The sequence below is a fragment of the Trachurus trachurus genome (assembly GCF_905171665.1).
Source record: "Trachurus trachurus genome assembly, chromosome: 2".
Taxonomy (NCBI): Eukaryota; Metazoa; Chordata; class Actinopteri; order Carangiformes; family Carangidae; genus Trachurus; species Trachurus trachurus.
This window is the reverse complement of record NC_139914.1, coordinates 9,222,819-9,239,106: the sequence shown is the minus strand read 5'-3', so window position 1 is coordinate 9,239,106 and position 16,288 is coordinate 9,222,819.

The following is a 16,288-nucleotide window of genomic DNA, read 5'->3' as shown; positions in this document are numbered from 1 at the left end:
TATATAACATTATCCACCGCTCTATTGATTGCTTTCTCGCTGGCTTCGTTGTAAACAAACGCACATGGTCGGGAGGAGGGTTAGCAAAACAGAGGGAAAGTGACCGAATTTACATAGTTCCCCTTTAAGTGAAGTTTTATTTGGGTGTGATATCAGTGTGGACTGACAGGCCAGTAGTGAGCTGTGGGAGGAGGGTTCATGCTGGGGCTCTGGAAGTAGGCCACTCCGTTGTGGTAGCTGTAGGGGCAGCCGGTGGGTGTGGTCAGGTGGAGGGTCCCGCCAAACGTTGGTGGCGCGGCAGGAGTCGGGCTGGCCACGTGGAAACTTCGAACTGAGAAATAAGATAAGATAATAACATACCTGTGTCATTTCAAAAGTCAAGTACGACGCACGGGTCAGGAACATTTGTCAAATGTGTTTCAGAGACCGATTGTTGACTTACTTTGTCCATGTCGCTTGCGGACAGCCTGGCCGATGCTGAGCCTCTTGTCTTGGAAACAGATTTCATTCCCCTTCAGAGTATTTAAGAGAACAGAACAGTGGCCACATTATGAAAATGATGAAGTCTGCTAGATAAAACACATTACTGTTTAAGTTTAGTTAGCAAGATACTTAAATGGACTGTGGCAGGCTACTCACATCATGAAGGATTTTCACCACATCTTCTTCATTTTCAAACGTAACAAACCCATATCTGTCCAAAGAAGCAAAGGAGAGAAAAACATGTTTGCATGTTTCCTTCTTCAGTCTCTGTACAGTATGTGACATGACAGCAGGTGTGATACGATGAACTCACCCCTTTGGGAGTCCTAAACGATCCAGTACAATCTTCACCTGTTTCACTGCACCGTACTGAGAGAAGAGTCGTCGCAGGTCGTCCTCATTAGCCTTTATAAACACAAACATACGCTTGTTAATTCTAGTTACAATGAGTCAAAAAGCTCTCTCAGGCCGCCCTGTTGTCCTATTTACGCACTTTGCTGCTCTCTAGTGTCAATCTTCCTACAGTAAGACACACAGACCCAAACATACACTGCACAAGAGAGGGAAATGTGCTGCTCTTACACTGTAGTCAATCCCCCCGACAAAAATCCGGTTGGGGATAATGCTGCTCAGGTGGAAGGTGTGATGGGTCGGACTGTCAGCGTGCCAGGTCGGGTTGTCAGCAGGATGAGTCGGGCTGTCGGTTTGGTTTCCTGGAGGTGACACGTCCGGGTTGGAAGAGCTGCTGCCATTTTTGGATTGACAGGTGGATGTCAACTACAAAAAGGTAAGGTAAGGTCAAATCCTCTAAATGTAACTCTGGTGAGTGACATAGAGTCATTTTGAGGCAGAAACCCCCTTTCACTGCAACATCAGGAGCTGGAATCGATTTTTGGCAAGTGGAAAACTGCAATATAGCCTATGCTTTGCAATGGCCCTTTACTAATTTTCCAAGTGGTAAAAGGAACTGGTAACTTTACAAGGTCAGGTTAAAGGTCAAATCCTCTAAATGTAGGCCTAACTGTGGTGAGTAACATAAAGTCATTTCGAGGCAGAAACCCCCTTTCTGTGCCAAATGTCTTTAATACTCACACAAGTCAGATATACATCATGTTAATTATCGATATTGGACATACCAAAGTACTCAAAATACACACTAGTCTTTAAATAAATAAATTGTGTGAATGTATAATGAACTTTCTGACCGTGAAGTGCAACATTGTTTAAGTAAATTAATGTCAGGGCGTAACTGTAACATATTTTACTTTTAAAGTAGTAAAACTTGTCCTTGTCCCACAATTTAAAAAGTAAAATGAGCTTATGACGCAGGATAACACGTGCCGTATTATAAATTAGAACGTTTACGTAACTTTAGAATCACTTTTCGTTACTTAGCGACCTAGCTAACCCGTTAGCTACACGGCTAATTGAACGGTTGGCTAACGAGGTGCTAACAGGTGTTGAGTTAACTCACCTGGCTTTGGTCTTCCACCTCCATGGTCACACTCATCTGATTCTGGTCACAAACTGCTCGGGACATGTGCACACTTTATAATCACAGAGAAACCATGGCCTTCATCAAGATATTAAGATGTCCGTGATGGGTTTTTTGTTAGCTCCTCAGCGCAGCGGCACAATGGTCAGAGTGTTTACAAGTAAAACAAACCATGCTACGTTTTTTTTAAAGTTTTTTTTAAATTATTATAACTTTTTTTTTATTCCTTTCGATTTAATAGATAGATAAATACCATCCGTTTATGGATGAATAAATTATGAAATGAATTATCAATAACAATCTTTGGTGATTAGGATTATTATAATAAATAATATATGTATGTTTAAAAGAGTAGGCTATAGATAATTCATTAATTAGAAATTATATTAAAAAGAGTGATAAGAGAACTTTTGGCATATTTTAAGCCACAATATTTTTTCATGAACGATGTTACGTAATTGAATTAAGTGTATGCTTTTCATAAAGTTAATCTGACTTACTCTGTCTAATCTATTTTAATATCTGTTGACTTTGTGTAAATGCCTCTTATGTAGTGTTTGTCCTGTAAATGTCACCATTGCCTAACAAGTTGACTATAAATAAAGTTTTACTGTAGTAATAATCAAAGCCGGGTTTGGTGCAGTACTACAGATTGTCCACAAGAGGGCGCAATTTCCCTGCGAATAAATGTGTCACCCACAAACACAGTCTTCATGCTGAATGAAAACTGGTAAGGATAATAAGACTTGAGCAGATTTCACAGACTGAGCAGGTTGCTTTTAGTTTAGTTTAGTTTATTGTAGGAGCAGTTACCTGCATTTTATATTTGACACATTTAGGCTAATGATGCCAAAGCTTTTATAATAAACTTTTTAGATAATAAGGTCACTGAAAAAAGTTCAGCTATATAAATGAACTATAAATATTAACCACAGACGTCAATGTATTGAACTTGTCAGTTGCTGAATAACAGCACTCATGGAGCTATCATTTCTCAGTGATTGGCGATAAAGTGCTTTAAAACACTGTCATTTGTAACTATATGTCCCCACCTCTCTCTCTCCCTCCTCCTCCTCTTCCTCCTCCTCCTCCTCCCTCAGACCACAACAAAGCAGTCGTACAAACTGCCCCCAACAGAGAGAAAAGCACCAGAGTCACTGTAATACCAGTAATGAATGAGCAGCACAACACCGGGGTAAACAAAGAGTTTTGTTAAAGGTTTTCCTAGAACACATCCATACTCGTGAGGATAAATCTAAAAACATATTCTCCTTCCTCTCAACAAAATGCTTGTGACATTTCCAGTGTGTGTTTCCTCTCCGCCTGCATGTCTTCCACATTTCCCATCATTACAACCTCCTCTCCCTCCCTCCCTCTCTTTCTCTCTCTCTCTCTCTCTGTCAGATTGTTTGTAACCATCTGAGTAATATGGGCCACACCATTACATGTCATTCATTTCCAGCTCCTCTTAATTGCCGAGTAAATTTGCCAACAAGGTCTGACTGTGCAAAATGAGAAGGGCATGTTTGATAATTACAGCAATTTACAAGCTAAAAGTCCTTTTATACTCCACAAAGATCATTTAAAGACACAAGTGTTGTCAGGGCAACTTGTCAAGCCGAGTTTTCATTTAGAAACAAAGGGGATTAAAACTGTGAATGAGGATTTTAGTTCTTGGCTGCTCTTTGTATTGACTAGTTTCTAGCTCAAATCCCTGTGTTCTTATTATATTGTTTTATTGTTAAAGTCTTTCTCCTGAGATCACACAGAGCTCTGTGTGTGTCTGTGTCTGTATTGTCCAACAACTGGACACAAACCATTGAGCTTTACAACAAGTTTCAGTAACAGTAACACTCCGTCATCTAGGCTGTTTAGCTGAAACGTCAGGATGTGAGTAATGTGACCAGAGCAGAATAGAGACGCAGGTAAATCCCAATTAGCCTCAGCGTCTCTGGAGGCCAGCAGTGGTTCATGTCTGGCCTGTTTGACACAAACACTGTGGGTTTCACATGGCGCTTTAGACTTTAAGAAAAGATTTATGCCGCCCTCTCTCTTGTGAGAACAGTTTTGTCAGAGATTATACACCGCATCATCCACTCCACTCTTCCAGCTTGACGACAAGTCTCGAAGTCTGGAGTGGAGTAAATAAAAAACAGATATAGCACAGCTTGAGGTCAAATATCAGGTCAGATGTGAATGTCCCACTGAGAAAACGACCATGTTACCTCCGTCGGTCAGTCAAGTCAGACAGTCGTGGAGACAGAGGTTGATGAAAAATGAGCCATAACAGAAGGGTTCGACTCTGGCTCTGTAATTACTCTACAAATCTCTGATTTCCCCTCCTTCATCTCCAGACTATTTATAGCCGCCGCATTCCTCTCGGAGAATAAAATGATCTCTTTGAGACAGTACAATGCCAGAAATAACAGGTTTGGACAAACATTTGCTGAGGCGTGGTGGGCCTGGCTGACCATTACTGAGTTCCACTGTGGTTTCAGTCTAGGCTACTGTTTTACCCCCTCCACCATTTATTCATCTGTTATTCTAAATGGCAGTGGGTTTGCTAGGGGAGGTGTGGAGGGAAGGGGAGGGGGTAGGGGGGGGGGGGGGGCGGTGGCATTTTGAGTTTTTTAATGTGATGGTTCAACAAAAAAGCTTGTATAAGCCAAAGTGAAGTGACTTTGTAGTAAGAGACGAGGCACGCCGGCAGCAGCAGCAGCAGCAGCAGCAGCGAGGCCCGGCGACTGTGTTGATGAGTGGAGTTGTGGGGGGAAAAAAAGAGAAAACACACAAAAAAAACACACTCATAAACACACTAAACACACTCCTTCATGTCTGGGAACGCTCAGGTGACTACAGGACTCAGACCTCCCTCTTCGTGCTCCATTTTTGTTTATGTTACAATCATAGGACTTCACTGGGAAATATGCGCAACTCAGACATGTGGCTTTGAGTGTGAATATGTGTATATGCAATCATGTGTGTGTGTGTGTGTGTGTGTGTGTGTGTGTGTGTGTGTGGCTTTTCTACCAACTGTGCCTCAAAGATCCATTAGCACAGCATCCTATTCCCACCAGTACTCACTCACTGCAGCGCTACAGGAAAAATGACTTTTAACTAATTTAAGGTATAAATGTTTTTAACCAAACGTTTCTTTTAGAAGCTCATCTAAATTATTACTGTGCTCTTCATTTTCTTTCTTGTACATTGCACATTGCACTCTTTATTGAGGACTTTCTTCTTCCATTTTTTTTTATACAATCAGTCTAATTTCTTGTGTAATATCCACTTGACAATAAAAGCTGTCTCTTCAGTCTCTACTGGAAGTGTGTGCACAACCACCAAGTTGCAAGTACAGTGAGGACTTTTCAGCTTAGGATAATAACTACAACAGCTAGTTTCCATTCAAAGACATCAAAAAATATTCATCATCATTTCAAACTACTGGATACACACTGGGATTGGCATTTTCATATAGACGTATTAACTATTATTGGTTACGCCCATTAAAAAAACAAACATGTCAGTCACATTGTATACCGTATCAACACAACTACAGTTTATTGTCCCCTCTCTGGCTTTCTCCAGCGGTTGTTTGTTCTTTTGTGAAAACGCTTCACCACAATGGTGTTGCATTCCACAGCAACACCCGATGATTTCTCTAAATGTAGACACATATTATTTAGGGTTTTATATGCTGGGGCCCTGGCTGTAGTTAGTGGGTGTACTCACACTGACCTATAATAAAGTAAACACACTCGCAACTATGGGCCCTGGCCAGTGAACTTAAAGTAAAGCCAACTTTCTTTGCTGTTTGATTTTTAACCTCCTGGACTTTCTTTATTGACTGCATAGTAACGCCACTATGACCTATAGTATGTTTCTGGGTTATGTAATCTGAGAGTTGTAGCGCGTTTGACTGGACACTCTGGGTGAACAGCGTCCGAACTCCTCTAACTAACACCACTGATGCTCTTTTTTGTCACAATGTACTGACACACCCTGACGTACACGTCCACATCATCATCAGAGCTGAAACACTAGAGGTCAGCAAAAACAAAAACCTCATACAAAGAGGAAATATTATTATCCTAAGATTTATGACAAAAGGTTGAACAAACAGAAGCAAACTCAACCGATTTTGTATCCTCAACATGTCACGAGTGAGGGAAAAAAAGCCCAGAAGAATCTTATTAGGGGAAAGTTTTGAAAAACTTGTAACTTATATTAAGACAAACTTTTAAAATTCTTTGTTAACATGAGCAAACGGTGCATAATCTCATTACGTAAGGCTAATTTGCATACATTCAACACCAGATCTAAACATTGGGTATAGCAGGTGAAAATGTCTTGTTCAATCTTGTTGCCATATTACAGTAAAAAACGTGATATTAAGGTCTGAATGGAACCCATTTAGGCTACCCATGAGAATTAATACATAGAGACAGGGAGGAAGAAGGAACTTTAAACCAGTCTTTATTAATTATTATTATCAACTCATCCCAATTTTCATGCTGCTACCACCACAGCACCTTCATATAGTATACCCGTGCAGTCAAAATGGTTGAATTTATGCATATTTATGCAAATTTTCACATGTTAACAAACAATTTAAAAAAAGTTGTCATACATTATTTGTTTGTCTTAATGTAAGTAATCAACTGGGTAATTTTCATGGTGATATCTAAAGGTTAAGAATTTGACCCTATCCACGTGAGAAAAATAGGCGTATGAATGGGCTATATTTTGGTCTTTTTCAAAACTTTCCCCTAATGGGATTCTTCTGGGCTTTTTTTCCCCTCACTCAGGACATGTTGAGGATACAAAATCAGTTGAATTTGACTTACTGGACTATAAATACAGTGATAATCTTATCTACTACGACTACACTGACTTCAAATGTACACTTTTTTTTAAAATGATAGGTTCTGTGTTGTATAATTGTGCACGTCCATGTGTGTAAGAAAAGTCAGGTTATATAAAGCTAAAGTACAGCTGATCTCACCTCCTTTCATTTCTACTGTCTGCAGCACAAATTAGGTCTAAAAGTCTTCGGGGATCAAAGCAGAGAATTTCCAATTGTAGCTGTACTTATTTACTAGTTTCTGCTCCATGTGACATTTTGAATAAAACATCATTCATGGGGGAGAGTGACAAAGACCTGGGGGATGACGAGCCGAGTCCTTCTGCTATCATTTCGGATGCGGGCTCATGAATTATTTGGCAGGAAGATAACACTAATTTTGCATTAGATTCACAGCCCAGTGCACCTGCAGAGTTTCACCCCCAACACACACACACATGCACATTTGTTGCCCTGCCCCTCCTGACACCCTGTTGTTTGTGTATAGTGAATGTAGGTCATGAAACTGTGTACATGTGTGTTTGTCTGTCGCTCTTTGTGCGTGTGCGTTTAGTGTATGTGGCAGTGTGCTATGGAGGTCTCCTGACACAACTACAAATATGAATCTGCACGCACACACACACACATAATCCAGCGGTAGGTCAGTTTAATATTTCATTTGGCTGATGGACGGCGTCTGCTGCTCTGTGAGCCAAACAACATTACAACACACTAAGTGACTTAACTCTAATTAGAGCTGAAAATCACATTAAAGCTGCTCTGTGATACAGGAAGTAGCTCACCTTTTCCCCGTCGCCGTTGGTTTTCGAGGCCCTCGCAGCTACAACGTTGACTGTAATAGGTTCAGAATAATTACAAATTAAGATTCAGAGAGTCACAGTCATTGATAAACTACAAATTAACTCAAAATGTGTGGACATTAGCTGATTTAATCTTGATCACAATTACTGTAAGAATCTGCACATCAGTAATTGTTATTTGGCCTCTAATTAATTCAATTGCATTTGCATTTATCGGTGTTTTCCCACCTTTACTGCTTCATATTAATCCTGATTATCATTGATGAAACAAAACAGCTCCACTTCTCTCAGTGATGCTGAGTGTTTGTGTGTGAACGTGGGTGTTTCTGTGTATAATTCATGAGCGGTGAGGAAGTAAACAGCCTCACTTTGGCAACATGCTTTTGCACTTTGAACACAAATTTGTTGTGGATGAAGTCACAGGCTGCTTAGCTTCCATTCCCCCTCTACTGTACCAACTGTATCTCCTTCTCCTGGTATTAGAGGAAGACTTACATGTTGCGTTTGGACGTATACACTAATGTGTTGGCGTGTGACCCCCCTGCAGCCTTCTCACTGCTGATGTGTCATCGTATCACCACACAGACTGTTACTGCAACATCTGCAACTATGAAGACAATGGGAAGTGGTTGTGGCGTCCCAAACACACACACACACACACACTGGGCAGTGATAGGCATTCAGGTGAACAACTCATGAGGAAGGAGACAAAAAAGAAAAATGAAACACAGTGAGACAATAGAGAAACCTCCAGCTGAAGCCTCAGGAGTTTTATGGAAAGTCTCAGGTCAGAGGTTTTTAACTTCCAGTCATGGAAATCTATTCTTCGGCTCCGTGTGTCTCAGATTTCCTCCCCCATAAAGAAGTGTGGTGGTGGAGGCATAAATAAAGCTGAGGCTGAACCCAGAGGAGGTGTTTTCTTCTTCAAGATGAAACTGCCTGATTTCAGCTTGCATGTCAGAACCATGAGCTTTTAAATCACCACCTCCTCCTCCTCCATCCGTTCCCCTGCACAGCGCCATGCTTCACCCATGGCGGGAGTCAGAGATGTCCTTGTTTTCTCCTCCCTCCATCCCTTCATCCCTCGCTGTGTTTGTGCTGAACAGATGCCAGCGCTGGGTAAAGTCCTCTCCAGAGGGGCTGCCAGCAGCATATTGGTTTATAATTAATGAAATTAGGGCCGCTGTCTGCCGAGGAGGCTTCGGTCCCAGTGTAGGATAGACTGCTGCCTGCCAGGAAGACAGACGACTGGAGAGATCGAAGAGGACAGACAGAAAGAGACAGATGTATTTGGATGGTCGCGGATGCGCTGGAAGGCCAGAGTGGTTTACTTGAACACATTCACCTTCTCCGTCTTCATTATCAGCTTTTAAGTTACCACAACTGTTTGAATCTTGCATTAAAGTGGGATCTCAAATGATTATTGGGCAGGGCTTCATTCATGAGAATCTAAGGTGAACAAATATGGTTTCGCTTCATACATTTTGTGTCATTAACACTCAAAATTTGCAAAAATGCACGAGTCCGAGCAGCAGATGGAGCATAAACACAAACTATTTCTTCAGCAGACAGGTTCTGGACAGGAAAGGTGGTGCATATATGTCTTTGGAGTAAGAAATAGACTCATTTCCAAACTTTAAGATGCTGCTTCAACAAATGCAAACACCTTTAAAAGCAGCTGCACAAAGGGGCACACAAACACCCAAATTCCAATCCCATACTATACAAACACACATGCACATTAAATATTGATGCTTTAATTAATAATTTGGCAAGTTTTGAGTTTAATATTTCATGTTTTGCACACTCGTTGACCTTTATCCTGCTGCTGTGACTGTGATCGCCAATCTGAGCAGAGGAGAGGTGAGAAAACTAATAAGAGCTCTAATAAAAGCGGAGTCACAGCCTTCTTCACAGCAGACATTTTGACTTGTCATCGTACGTGTTACATCATCAATGTCATCAATGGTTTGGTTCTATTCAACGGCCCCATGAAGCTTCATTAACTTTAATATTTACACCCCTGAGCTTCTATGTCAAAATGTCCTGTGTGAAAAAGGCCTGTTTTCATACAGAGGTGTGTGTATGGGGCCAGCCTTTGACCAAACACATGCACACACACACTCCTATTCATGCCCACTAACCTTATTTTAGTCACTTGCGCGCTCTGCTCCCCCAGTTAATCCAGTTAGAGCTGCTCAATCCAGCAGCAGCCGTTAATGCTCTCCTGCTGTGTCCTGATGCAGCGTACCTGAATTTGACATGATACTGCAGCCACATGATGTTTCACTCTCTTTTTTTGGCTCTACAAAGTCAAATTTGACCTCCAGACATTTTCTGGGTGGATCCCAGTGAAGGATGGGATGGATTTAGCCTCAAAAACCAAAAACCAAAACAATGCACAACGTGGAGGATAGGACAGGTTACAGGTGTGGCCTGAGGGATGAGAGACAGGTGTGCAGGGTGGAGCGTTAAGGGTCAGGTGATTGACAGGAGGAGGAGGTGACTCAGTGGAGCCACTGGTGGATGAATGAGGAATGACTAGGCCTGGAGATGGAGCTTTTGATTAGATGTACATACACATATATGAAGCATGGTTAAGCTCTGCTCTACCTGCTCTCCCTCTCTCTGTTTCCCTGCAGGCTTCATGCTGATAAATGCATCTTGTTTGTCTCAAAACTTCACTGTTATGACATTTGTGTTCGATCACATTATAAACAGGCAGTGCGGCTGGCTGGCACTGCTGAACCACTAATTGTTGTAATTGTTTGCAGTTGTCTGGGCTGCAAATAAGGGTCTGGTGTACAAGCTCGTATCCAAGTGTGTGTGTGTGTGTTTTGTATGTTCCTTTGAATGTGATATACACCTACGCTATATGTGCGTGTGTGTGTGACAACTTCCTCTCCATGTTTACATCCCAGTTCAGCCTTAAGCACTCATGATTAGATAGAGAAGAGACAGAGGAGGTAGGAAGGAAGGAAGGAAGGAGGAGAGGAAGGATGCTAGGTTCTAATGAAGGGATGGGGGAAGAAAAAAGTGAGGAAAAGTAGAAACCATGTTGTTGTACCTCCAGTTTAATGAAATAGACTTGGAGGGGTGGAAACAAACTCTGTGGTAAAATCTCTAAACTAAACATAAATCTTAAAAAAAAACTCAGCTTCTTCTTCCTGGAGCACAAGTCAGTAAAGCGTGCACGGTGCAGGGCCCGTGGCGTGGCGGCACCGTGGAGGAACAGCCGGTGTTAATCCAACCCAGTGACGGTTCAGCGGGCTGCAGTGGGGAACCAGCGGAGGAGGGAAGGAGCGTGAAATCCCCGACACCTGGTGGCTCTTTCTGCACAAGAGTCTGCAGCTGGTGTCAAGAGCCCACAGCCACCGGGCCAGCTGTGCTTCCTCGACAGCTCCACTGGCTCACACACACTCAGGTTACATGGACTCATGTGAAGTCCATCCACTGTATAGTACAGCACATCAGGATCATGATGCTTGAAGGACCTGTTGGAGATTGATCTGTCTCATTCAGCTTTTTATTTATTTATTAATAGTTTTTTTTTTCTTTAAACAAAAACAAAGACATTTTTAAGTTCAGACAATGTGCTGTTGCATGAGAATCAGTTGTCTTTATGAGGTTAAAGGGATGGTTCATCATATTGCCATAATCCCTATAGCAGTAGATCTGTTACCTTTAATTGTCGATGCAAGCTATTTTTAGAATGGCAGAGCAGAGCCGCGAGCTGCTCAGAGCTACGCTATGGGGGCTAATGGGATTTCTTGGTTTCCCTCATCAAACTCATCAAATACACAATCCAACAACTCCAAAACGCTCTGGTGGACAAGTTGTGACCTGCACATTCACCACGCTATGAGATAATAACAGAACGTTAAGAGACAGAGTTGTTTTAGAGGGAAATTCATGCAAAACTGCTGATGGGCCTTCCTGTCGAGGGCAGTTTTTCGACAAGCAGTCTCTGCATTTGCCTCTAAAACAATTCAATATACTAGGGATTATGGCAATGGGCCAATTTGCCAAAATGTTGAACTATCCCTTTCAATTAAAATAAATATACGAATGTATTGTAATAACATTGATAAAGACCACATATACGTTTTTATAATGCAAAAGAAGAGTAAACTCCATCATCTGTGTGCTCCATGAGTCTAGCTTGTTACTTACCTAGTTGTGTTGTGTTTAATTTTTTATTTTTAATTCAAAGTGACCAAAGTTGGAGTTGGTGGATATGGTGTGAAATCCAGGGTGGTGAAGCGCGCTCGCTGTGCAATGACACAGTTATTTACAGAGCGTGAATGGAGCCACTGCTGCCTTGTGTAATTGCAGAAAGCCTAAATAGCTCATTTACTCTCAGTTTAGCTGGAGTCATTAGGTGCTGCAGCCAGAGAGCTGCAGGGAGGGAGGAAGCCATGCTGCTGCTGCTGCTGCTGCACATACTGATCCTCAACATGCTCAACATTAACTACAGGTTCAAGTTTTCATTTGCAACTGGAAGAAAATATGATATTTCTCCTCCAAGCGGTGTCACAAACCCTGATTTCCACACTCACTCTGGCTTCCTGTGTGAGAACTTCACACTGTGTCGGTCTGCGAGACCACAAAGAGCCGAGAAGGAGGGTGTTTCCTTCTACAATGGAGTCTCCCCTCGTCTTCTTTTATCTGCTGTGAAGCTCCCAATGCAAACCACATTACACAACAGGGTGTGCTGGGTGATGGGTGAAGGAAAAAGACTGAATAAGTGAATCATCCAAGTTTTAAAACCTATTTGAGACACATAATTAACAGATGCAGTTCTATTGTTATTGTGGTATTAATGTGTCAAATGTCACCTCATGATATCGAGCTAAAAAAAAAAGTTTCATCCGCTGCAGAGAAACAATTACAACCAACCACATGCATCAATGAGAAACACAAAAATAACGTTCTGCAAGTTGTTCCAAAACAGACAGCGAGTTCTCTAATTTAGCTTTAAATTTATTTGATGGTGAGGTTTTTATATTTACAACAAATAGGGCTTTTTATTTTTTTTACTGTTTGAAATAAATAGAACATTAAATTATCAAATTCCAGACTTTCAGAAGTTACAGCACTATTAGTCTTTAATTGTTTTTCATTTTCCTCCGAAAGGGATTTGCTTTGAATGTCTTCTGGTGGGTGTAAAAATGTTACTGGCTGGATGTAACGCTATTTAGAGGCGCACATCAAAACCCGCTGCTCGGCCACTAATGCAGCAGAGCAGCCATAATTAAATGTTTGTTTTTGAAGGAGATGTGATGTGGTTGTTTTCTGACTCGTTTCATCTTTGGGTATTTGAGGGGTGTTTTCACCATCTGTGAGTGAGAGAGAGAGACTGTGACTGTGTGCTTGTGTTCAACTAGTGTTAGCATGTGCAGTTGATCGTCATATGTGACACCTTCAGGCCAACATGACACCATCAAACTTAAACTGAGCAGCTCCAGCTCAGTTTGGCCTCATGACAAAGTGTTTGACCTTTTAAAAATAAAACTGTAACTTTAAATTTGACTTTTCTAAGTTGGAGGTTTGTAAAGTTTCAGTAAAGGAGTCCTATACGACCCTACCGTGACCTCACTCCTGTTGTAAAATGTGTTAAATGCAAGTGTTGAGTTCATGGCTTGTAGGAAACTCCAGTGTTAAACAGAGAAAAAAGTATCAAATTCAGCTCATTTCTCTTTAAAAATAAAAATGCCTAGGTTGCCCTTACGCACGCACAACTTTGCCTAATGAGGCTGCAACGCCTCCTCGTTGTATACATGTAATGAAATGAACACACACACACACACACACACACATGCATAAGTTTCCCAAAACATCACACACACACACACATTCACATGTTGGCTCCACTGATTACCGTGTGTGTTGTGTTCAATGGTGTGTAAAGTGCTGCTGCTGCTGCTGCGAGTATTAGCCTGTTTATCAGAGTGTGTATTAACGTGCTGGAAGGGGAGGGGGGGGGGGGCAGTGTGTGTGTGTGTGTGTGTGTGTGTGTGTGTATGTGCGTGCCTAGCAAGGGATCACAGGTGTGTTTGCAAGCTCCACAGAGAGCCTTCCTTCCCTCAATAACCCCTACGCCCCCTACCCCGAGCATCCTGGGTAATATCAGCCCACGGAGCACCTGCGTCCCTATCCCACAGCACACACACACACACACACACACATACACACACACACTTCTAATGGCCCTGTATCAGCCTGCCATACGCCTCTAATAGCCAGCTGTGTGAGCAGGAATCCGGTGGACCGTATACCGACACTCACTGATGCAGTTGTAATATTACATGTGAGTTAACTATGATCTCCAATTACACTTCAAACACACAGTGAGCACAGGACAACAACAAAACACACACACACACACACAAACTCCAAACAGGATATTTTAGCCGTTTGTTAGCTTCCCTAAAAGTTTTGTGTATTTCATAGTGTGTCAGGGTTCACGCCTCCAGAGAGAAGTCCACAGCTCCACTGGGACCAGTTTCTTCCAGAAGCTCAGCCGGTCCTTTGAACACACCACCACCACAGGCATCTCTCTCTCACACACAGACACACACACACACACACACACACACACCAGCAGAGCACTGACATCCTGGACCTTTAAGCGTTGGATGCTCACTCTTGAGTTGCGCCTCAACTTTGTGCAGCAGAAAAAAAAAGCCCTAAAACACTTCTCAGAGGAGAGGATGGCAGCTGGAGATAGGAGCGAGAAGAGGCACACTAAGTTGCTTTTCACACATGGCACTTGTTAAATTGTAATTATTCAAATTGTTATCAGGTGCTGTGGCGAGCAGAGAGGACTCATAAATTTATCTGTTTCTAATGATTCCCAGAGTGAAGACGAAGGATCTGCAACAGACCTCTGCACGCTGAGCAGCCGATCCCGTCCCGTGCTGCATAATGGATATGACTGTTTAATCATAAATTAATTTTACAATCAGTCAGACACACACTGGGTGTTAACCAGTGCGCAAAACACCCCAAAATCTGGAGATGGAGTTGGACAGATACTTTAAATTATGACCCAGTTGGTGATGAAATGTGGGTGGATGTGATCCAGAGGTTTGCAAGAACCTAAAAAGGACATCAGATCAATATGTTACAGGATGTTCTGCATAGGGGATTTATATTTTAATTGAACTATATACATTGTACGTGTATTTTACAGCTGTTTTTGTTACAGTATATTCAGATCTAGTTTGGTTGGTACTGCATGTTCTTTTATGTGTTTGTGGTCAGAGCTTTTGACAGCGAATCCTTTACATCACTTCCTGTGGGTGCACTGCTACTGGCGCTCAGACAAAGATGGCAGACGCTCCACACACAGAATACTTTGGAAAGATTTCTTTTTTTTTTTTTTTTATCAGATTTTCATGTCCCGCCCACAACAGAATCAAACAAACAGACGATGGCGAAAACATCAAAGTGGAACAACACCAGAAACTTTGTGATCCGTCTGGGGGACGGAGGGATTGTCGAACTGAAACACGCTGTAAACACAAATCCTTGTTTTCATACCCTGTTCCCTTTGTGGCACCAAATACACAAAACAGTGTCAAGTGACAGTGGGTTTTCTTTTCTTTCCCCCCCCCCACGAACAGTATGATGACAGATTCACTTCTGCAGGTGGATTGTCAACATTTACATTATAACGAAGGTACATTTCCTCTAGAAAACAAATCTGTTGCTTTTAGAAACAGCAAATAAGAATTCAAACTTAAAAACATGTAACAGTGGGGAGCCCGGTGGTCGAGTGGTTAAAGGGTTAGGGTTAGCCCAATGCAGTGATACTGTAACTGTGCTGTCTCTCTCCACTATCCCATCAATTAAAGGCAAAAATGTCCCCAAAAAAACTGTAACACTGAGTTCAAAACCTCTCTGCTTTTTTGTCACATTCACAACGACATATTATCATATCAAAGAAAATCATATCAAAATTATAATTACAACAATAATACTTTGATTTTAGTAAATATAAACTTAATAAATATTAATGTGAGGGTGGGGTGGAACTCATTTGTTGTCAGAAAAGGCTTAACAGCCCAGTTGGCGTGGGGACACTGTTAAGTATTAAGTTGGACAATAAATTATACTGTATATTAAAAAAAACAAAAAAAAAACAAGTAGAATAGAAAGTGGCTTCATTTTGAATGGATGTTCAACTTCCTCTCTGGTTGCAGCTGGTCAGTGTGTCTTCACTCTACAGTACATCCTGCACAACAAAAACGTAAAACAAATGAAGTGGACGGAGTTTATTCATGAACTGCAGAGTGAGTGTGTTACATTTTAGGGGGGGTGGGGTCATTAAAACAATGTGTTATTGTGTTGATCTGTGTGTCGATGCTTCTCCCACCCAAAACACAACAAGGTCGGACACTCGAGCAACTCAGGAGGAATTTGTATTGAAAAATCATCTAGAAATAGCATCAAAGCAGAAACACTGGTTGTGTCTGAGGATCGTGTTGGTACCTTCAGATCTATTCAGTCAAACTTAAATCAATATTTTTCCACAGTTCTTCAGATATTAACGAGCTCTGATCGGCAGCTCTGGTTCGGGTGATCAATGTGTGTGTGTGTGTGTATTCACAGGTTGTCTGTGTGTGGTTTTCACAGTTTGTT